The sequence below is a fragment of the Somniosus microcephalus genome, unplaced genomic scaffold, assembly GCF_052327205.1.
Source record: "Somniosus microcephalus isolate GS21.2 unplaced genomic scaffold, FLI_Smic_1.0 unresolved_chr2, whole genome shotgun sequence".
NCBI classification, from domain to species: Eukaryota; Metazoa; Chordata; class Chondrichthyes; order Squaliformes; family Somniosidae; genus Somniosus; species Somniosus microcephalus.
Genome location: NW_028225180.1, coordinates 35560505 through 35568980, shown reverse-complemented (window position 1 = coordinate 35568980; position 8476 = coordinate 35560505).

Genomic DNA, 8476 nt, shown 5'->3' with positions numbered 1-8476 from the left:
CAAGGCTGGATGGCATTAATTTTAATGCAAGGAGTCTTGCGAATAAGGTGGATGAACTGAAGGAGTTGATGAACACATGGGAGTATGATATTGTTGCTATTACGGAGACATGGCTGAGGGAGGGGCAAGACTGGCAGCTCAATAGTCCGGGTTATAGAATCTTCAGGCGAGACAGAGGGGGGGCGGGGTAAAAGAGGAGTGGGTGTTGCAATATTAATTAAGGATTCAATTACTGCTGTAAGGAGGGATGATATATTAACAGGTTCCTCTAATGAGTCCATATGGGTAGAACTTAAAAACAAAAAGGGGGCAAGCACTTTTCTGGGTGTGTACGATAGGCCCCCAAACAGTCAGGGGGAGATAGAGGAACAGATGTGTCGGCAAATCTCAGAGAAATGTGCAAATAATAGGGTAATAATAGTGGGGGATTTAAACTTCCCCAATATTAACTGGGATAGTCAGAGTGTGAAAGGCTTAGAGGGTGCAGAATTCTTAAAGATCATCCAGGAGAGCTTTTTGAGCCAGCATGTAGAAAGTCCTACAAGAGAGCGGGCGGTACTGGACCTAATTCTAGCGAATGTGGCCGGGCAAGTGGTAGAATTGTTAGTAGGTCAGCACTTTGCTGACAGTGACCATAATTCGGTGAGATTTAAGGTAGTCCTGGAAAAGGGCAGAGATGGACCGGATATAAAGGTTCTAAATTGGGGGAAGGCCGATTTCAATATGATAAGGCAGGATCTGGCCAATGTGGACGGGGATCAGCTACATGTAGGAAAATCCACATCAGAGCAATGGGTGTCTTTCAGAAAGGAAATTGAGAGAGTACAATGACAACATGTTCCTGTAAAGGTCAAGGGTGGGGCCAACAAGCCCAGGGAACCTTGGATGTCATGGGATATACGAGAATGGATTAGGAAACAAAGGGAGGCTTTTGGGAGATACAAAGGACTAAAGACAGAGGAAGCCCTAGAGGAGTGTAAAAAGTGCAGTGGCATAATTAAAAAAGAAATTAGGAGAGCGAGGAGGGGCCATGACATAACACTGGCGAACAAAATAATGGAAAATCCTAAGGTGTTTTATAGGTATATTAAGGGCAAGAGGATAACTAGGGAAAGAGTAGGGCCCATGAGGGACCAAAGTGGCAATCTGTGTGTGGAGCCCACAGATGTAGGTGGGGTTTTAAATGAATTTTTTGCATCTGTGTTCACTATGGAGAAGGACGATGCAGACATAATAATCGGGCAGGGGGACTGTGATATACTTGAACGTATTAACATCGAGAGGGAGGAGGTACTAGCGGTTTTAGCAGGCTTAAAAGTGGATAAATCCCCAGGCCCGGACGAGATGTATCCCAGGCTGCTGTGTGAGGCAAAGGAGAAGATTGCAGGGGCTCTAACACAAACTTCCAGGACCTCTCTGGCCACAGGGGATGTGCCAGAGGACTGGAGAACAGCTAACGTAGTACCATTATTCAAGAAGGGTAGTAGGGATAAAACAGGGAATTACAGGCCAGTGAGCCTAACATCAGTGGTCGGGAAATTATTGGAAAAAATTCTGAGGGACAGAATTAGTCTCCACTTGGAGAGGCAAGGATTAATCAGGGATAGTCAGCATGGCTTTGTCAAGGGAAGATCATGTCTGACTAATTTGATTGAATTTTTCGAGGGGGTGACTAGGTGTGTGGATGAGGGTAGCGCAGTGGATGTGATATACACGGATTTCAGTAAGGCTTTCGATAAAGACCCGCATAGGAGACTGGACAAGAAGGTAAGAGCCCATGGGATCCAGGGTGCCTTGGCACATTGGACCCAAAACTGGCTTAGTGGCAGAAGGCAGAGTGTGATGGTCGAAGGTTGATTTTGTGACTGGAAGCCTGTGTCCAGTGGGGTACCGCAGGGACCGGGGCTGGGTCCCTTGCTGTTTGTGGTATACATTAATGATTTGGATGTGAATGTAAAAGGTACGATCAGTAAGTTCGCAGATGACACGAAAATTGGTGGGGTGGTAAATAGCCAGGAGGGTAGCCTCAGTCTGCAGGACGATATAGATGGGTTGGTCAGATGGGCGGAACAGTGGCAAATGGAATTTAACCCTGAAAAGTGTGAGGTGATGCATTTTGGAGGGACTAACTAGGCAAGGGAATACACAATGAATGGTAAGACCCTAGGAAAGACAGAGGACCAGAGGGACCTTGGTGTGCACGTACATAGATCCCTGAAGGCAGCAGAACAGGTGGATAGGGTGGTTAAAAAGGCATATGGGATACTTGCCTTCATTAGCCGAGGCATAGAATATAAGAGCAGGGAGGTTATGATGAAGCTGTACAAAACGCTGGTTAGGCCACAGCTGGAGTACTGTGTGCAGTTCTGGTCGCCAAACTATAGGAAGGATGTGATTGCTTTGGAGAGGGTGCAGAGGAGATTCACCAGGATGTTACATGGGCTGGAGCGCTTCAGCTATGAAGAAAGACTGGACAGGCTGGGGTTGTTTTCCTTGGAGCAGAGAAGGCCGAGTGGGGACATGATTGAGGTGTACAAAATTATGTGGGGCTTAGATAGGGTAGAAAGAAAGGAACTTTTTCCCTTAGTAGAGGGGTCAATAACAAGGGGGCATAGATTCAAGGTAAGGGGCAGGAGGATTAGAGGGGATTTGAGGAAGAACTTTTTCACCCAGAGAGTGGTTGGAATCTGGAACTCACTGCCTCAAAGTGTGGTAGATGCAGGAACCCTCAGAACATTCAAGAAGCATTTGGATGAGCACTTGAAATGCAATAGCATACAAGGCTATGGACGAAATGCTGGAAAATGGGATTAGATTAGACAGGGCCTGATGGCGGATGCGGACGCAATTGGCTGAAGGGCCTCTTTCTGTGCTGTATAACTCTATGTAGATTATCAGGCCCTGGGGATTTATCGGCCTTCAATGCCGTCAATTTCCCTAACACAATTTCCCTACAAATAATGCTTTCATTCATTTCCTGCCTCTCATTAAACCGTATGTTTCCTGACATCACTGGAAGGTTATTCTTGTCCTCCTTTGTGAAGACAGAACCAAAGTATGTATTGAATTGGTCTGCCATTTATTTGTTCCCAATTATAAATTTCCCTGATTCTGACTACGCTTGACTTCAACAATATTTTTCTCTTCACTTATCTATAGAAACTTTTATAGTTAGTTTTTATGTTCCCTGAAAGCTTACTCTCCTATTCTATTTCCCCCCTCTTAATTAATCCCTTTGTCCTCCTTCGCTGAATCCTAATCTGCTCCCAATCCTCAGGTTTGCTGCTTTTTCTGGCCAATTTATATGTCCTCTCCTTGGATCTTATGCTAGCTCTAATTTCCCTTGTTAGCCACGGATGAGGCACCTTTTTTGTTTTATTTTTATGCCAAACAGAGATGAACAAATTATATAGTTCATTCATGCGATCTTTAAATGTTTGCCATTGCCTATCCACCATCTACCCGTTAAGAAATGTTTCGCAATCTATCCTAGCCAACTCACGCCTCATACCATCGTAGTTTCCTTTATTTAAATTCAGAGCCCTTGTCTCTGAGTCAACTACTTCACTCTCCACCTTAATGAAGAATTCTAACATATTATGACCGCTCCTCCCCAAGGGGCCTCGCACAACTACATTGCTAATTAATCCTTTCTCATTACATAATACCCAGTCTAAGATGGTCTCATCTCTAGTTGGTTCCTCGACATATTGGTCAAGGAAACCATCCGGTATACACTCTAGGAATTCCTCCTCCACAGTATTGTTACTAACTTGGTTATCCCAATCTATATGTATTTTAAATTCACCCATGTAACTGCTGTGACCTTACTGCATGCATCTCTATTTTCCCGTTAAATGCCATCCCCAACCTTAGCATTATTGTTTGGGGCTCTGTATACAACACCCACTAACGTATTCTGCCCCATGGTTTTTCTCAGTTCTAACCATACAGATTCCATCTCATCAAAGCTAATATCCTTCCTTACTATTGTGTTAATCTCCTCTTTAACCAGCAATGCTACAACACCTCCTTTTCCGTTTTGCCTGTCCTTCCTGAATATTCAATATCCCTGGATGTTGATTTCCCAGCCTTGCTCACACTGGAGCCATGTCGCCATAATTCCAATTACAGCATATCCGTTTACACCTATTTGCGCAGCTAATTCATCCACCTTATAACGAATGCCCCTCGCATTAAGCACAAAGCCTTCAGGCTTGTTTTTTAAAAAGCTTTCAGTCCTTTCAGAATTACTTTTTACTGTACCCTGTTTGATTTAAACCCTTGATTTCTCTGCCTTCCACTTTTGCTTTTCTCCTTCCTGTCTTTTTATTCTATCTTTGCTTCCATTTCCTCTGTCTCCCTGCACAGGTTCCCAATCCCCTGCCATTTTAGTTGAAGCCCTCCTCAAGAGCACTAGCAAACACTCCCCTTATGACATCGATCCCGGTCATGCCCAGGTGCAAACCCTCCAGTTTGTACTTGTCCAACCTCCCCAAGAACCGGTTCCAATGCCCCAGGGATTTGAATCCCTCCCCCTTGCACCACTCTTCTTGTCACGTATACATCTGAAATATCCTTCGACTTCTGCTCTGACTAGCACGTGGCACTGGTAGAAACCCTGAGATTACTATTTTTGAGGTCTGATATTATAATTTATCTCCTAACTCCCTATATTCAGCTTTTAGGACCTCATCCCGTTTTCTACCTATATGGTGGGTACCTATATGGACCACGACAAATGGTTGTTCAACCTCCACCTCCAGAATGCCCTGCAGCCGCCCCAAGATATCGTTGAGCCTTGCACCAGGGAGGCAACATACCATCCAGGAGTCTCGCTTGCGGCCGCAGAAATGCGTATCTATTCCCCTTACAATAGAATCCCCTATTACTGTAGCTCTCCCACTCTTTTTTCTCCCGTCCTGTGCAGCAGAACCAACCATGTTGCCAGGAAGTTGGCTGCTGCTGCCTTCCCCGATAAGCCATCTCCCTCAACAATATCCAAACTGCTATATCTGTTTGAATGAAGGAATTTCTCCCCATCTCAGTCCTAAGTGGCTGACCCCTTAACCTGAGACTATGACACCTAACTCTAGCCCCTACAACCTCTCAGCCTCTACCCTGTCATGCCCTCAAATAATTTTATAGGTTTCGGTGAGATCACCTCTCATTCATCTGAACTCCAGACAATATAGGCTTGTTCTACACAATACCTCCTCATAGGACAGCCCTCTCATCCCAGGAATCAATCTAGTGAACCTTCATTGCACGCCCTCTAAGGCAGGTATACCCTTCCTTATGTAAGGATATCAAAACTGTATAGCACTCCAAGTATCGTCTTACTAAACTCCTCTTTAATTGCAGCAAAACTTGCTTACACTTATACACCACTCCTCATGCAATGAATACTAACATACAATGTGTCTTCCTAATTCCTTGCTGCGCCTTTGTGTTAACTCGCTGTGCATCATATACAAGTACACCCAAATCTCTCTGAATACCAATATTTATTCAGACTCTCCGCCTTTAAAAAAATTGTGCTTTTCGATTCTTCCTACCAGATTGGATAATTTTCATATTGCCCCTCATTATACTCCATACTCCACCTTCTTGCCTAATCACTTAACTTGTCTATGTCATTTTGCAGGCTCCTTGTGTCCTCTAGTATTCCACTAGTTACACCCTTCCATCCTGAAGATGTCCCGTTTATTCCTGCTCTCTCTTTCCTGTCCATTAACCAATCCTCAATCCATATCCCTAATAATAGATTCTCCCGACTACAGATGTCACGTTAAGTGGCCTTTAGTTCCCTGTTTTCTCTCTCCCTCCTTTCTTGAACAGCGAGGTTACATTTGCTGCCTTCCAACCCAGGGTGGTAGTTGTAGAATCTGGGGAATTTTGGAAGGTCCAAGCCAATGCACCCACTATCTCTGCAGCCACCTCTTTGGAAATCCTAGTTTGTAAGCCATCATGTCCAAGGTATATTTAGGCTTCCAGTCCCATTAACTTCTCCAGTACATTTTAATTACTTATATTAATTACGTTAAGATCCTCACTCTGGATGCCTTGCCCCTTCCACGGCAATAATCAGAAAAAGCCTGCATGGATTTGTAAAGATTAAGACATGTCTAACGGATTTTCTTTGAGGAGGTAACTAATGTTGTAGTTACTCATGTGGATATGGAGGCATTCGACAAGGTTGCACATAATAGACTGTTAACTAAAAGCACAAGGAATTGGATCAATCTTTTGGCTTGGCTAGGCTATTGGTCAGGAGATCGGAGTCAGAGAGTAGGGATATTGGGAATATGCTCAAATCGGCAGGATGTAACTAATGTTGTCGCCCAGGGATCGCTACGTAGCCTCAGCTTTTCAATATATTTATAAATGACTTGGACAAAGGAATAGAGAGCAATATATATAAGTTTGCTGACGATGCTAAGCTAGGACGCACAGTAAATAATGTAGATATGAGGAGAAAGTTGCAAAGGTACATTGATAGATTAAGCGAGTGGGCAAAACCGTGGCAGATGGAGTTTAACGTGGGAAATTCCGAAGTCATCCACTTTGGACCAACCAAAGACAGATCAGAGTATCTTCTAAATGGTGAGATGTTAGCACGCTAGCAACTGTGGATGATCAGAGAGATTTAGGGGTTCAAGTACTTAAATCACTAAAAGCTAGTGGACAGGCACAAAACTTAATTTAAAACGTTGACGTAATGTTGGACTTTATCTCAAGAAGGCTAGAATACAAAGGGGTGGAGGTTATGTTACAGCTGTAGAGAGCTCAGGTTAAATCCCATCTGGAGTGCTGCATTCAGCTCTGGGCACCGCACCTCAGGATGGGTATATTGGCCTTGGAGGGACTGCAGCACAGACTCACCAGAATGATACCAGGACTAAAAGGATTAAATAGCCTTCAATGCAGAAGATTAAGCATAGATCTAAGTGAGGTGTTGAAGATAATCAACTGAGTTGATAGGGTAGATAGAGAGAAACTCTTCCCTCTAGTTGGTGTGGGGGGCATCTAGAGCAAGGTGGTATAATCTTTAAATTAGAGCTAGGCCGTTCAGGGGTGAAGTCAGGAATAACTTCTTCATACAAATGGTAGTGGAATTCTGGAACACTCTCGCCCAGCAAGTAGTTGAGGGTCGTTGAGGTCAATTGAAAATTAAAAGAAACTGAGATTGATAGCTTTTTGTTAGGCGAGGTTATTAAGTTTTACGTAACCAATATGGGTTCATGCAGTTAAGATACAAATCAGCCATGATTTTAGTGAATGCTGAAACAGTCTCGAGGGGCGGAATGGCCTCCTCCTGTTACTATGTGTAGACACTGAGAGAGAGAGAGAGCTAGAGAGCGATTGAAAGAGGGAGAGCAAGAAAGAGAGGGAGAGAGTCAAAGAGAGGGAGAGGGATAAAGATGGGAGAGAGAGGGAGAGTGGGTGAAAGAAAGTGAGAGAGGCAGAAAAGGGAGAGAAATATAGGGAGAGAGAGATTACAATGGGGAGAGAGAGAAATAGAAAGAGATTGAGAGAGAAAGTGGGAGAGGAAGCGAGAGGGAGGGAGAGAAAGAGGGAGATAGAGCCAGTGGGAGAGAAAGCGGGAGCGGGAGGCAAAGAGAGGTCAAAAGCTAAAGGGAAGGAGAGAGGAAACAGAGAAGGGGAGAGAGAAAGAGGGAGAAAAAGAAAGAAACGCAGAGAGAGACAATGAGAGGGGGAAGAGAGAAAGAGGGGCAGATAGAAAGAGAAGGAGAGAGAGAGTGAAAGGGTGAGAAAGAGAGGGAGGGAGAGAAAGAAATAGATGGTGCAAGAAAGGGAGAGCAAGAGAGAGGGAGACAGGGAGAGGGTGAGATAGAGTGAGAGAACGGTCAAGAAAGAGGGAGAGTGAGGGGGAAAATAAGGAAGGGCGAGGGAAGAATAGAGAAAGAGAGAGAGGCAGGGAAACAGGGAGATATTGTGGGAGAGAGAGAACGAAAGAGAGAAAGGAGGAGAGAGCGGAAAAGAGAGGGAGATAAAGAGAGAGAGAGAGGAGGAGCGAGAGAGAGAGAGAGAGAGGGAGTGAAAGAGCAAATGCACTTTGCGCTTTATTTGAAACCGACTCTTCAAACCTTAGGGCAGTAGCTGATTTATGAGAGAACAAATATTATCCAACACTTTATGGGTTTTTTGCAATGCAGATTCTACAGGATGCACTCCACCATCAGAGAGAGAGAGAGAGGGTTGTATTGCACTGCAGATACTCGGGGGTGAAATGTCAGGATCTGAGCCACTCCACCATCAGAGAGTGGACTTTTCACTCCACTGGCTGGACTGGATATGACCCCAAGTGTCATGACTAACAAACCATACTTTTGATACTCCCATGGTTTGATGTTAATACAGTTTCCAATAAATATTCTTTAATATGTTTTCTCTATTTTAGAAAGCATTGAACTCTTTGCAAAGCTCACCACAGTCAACAGATATCCGGTAA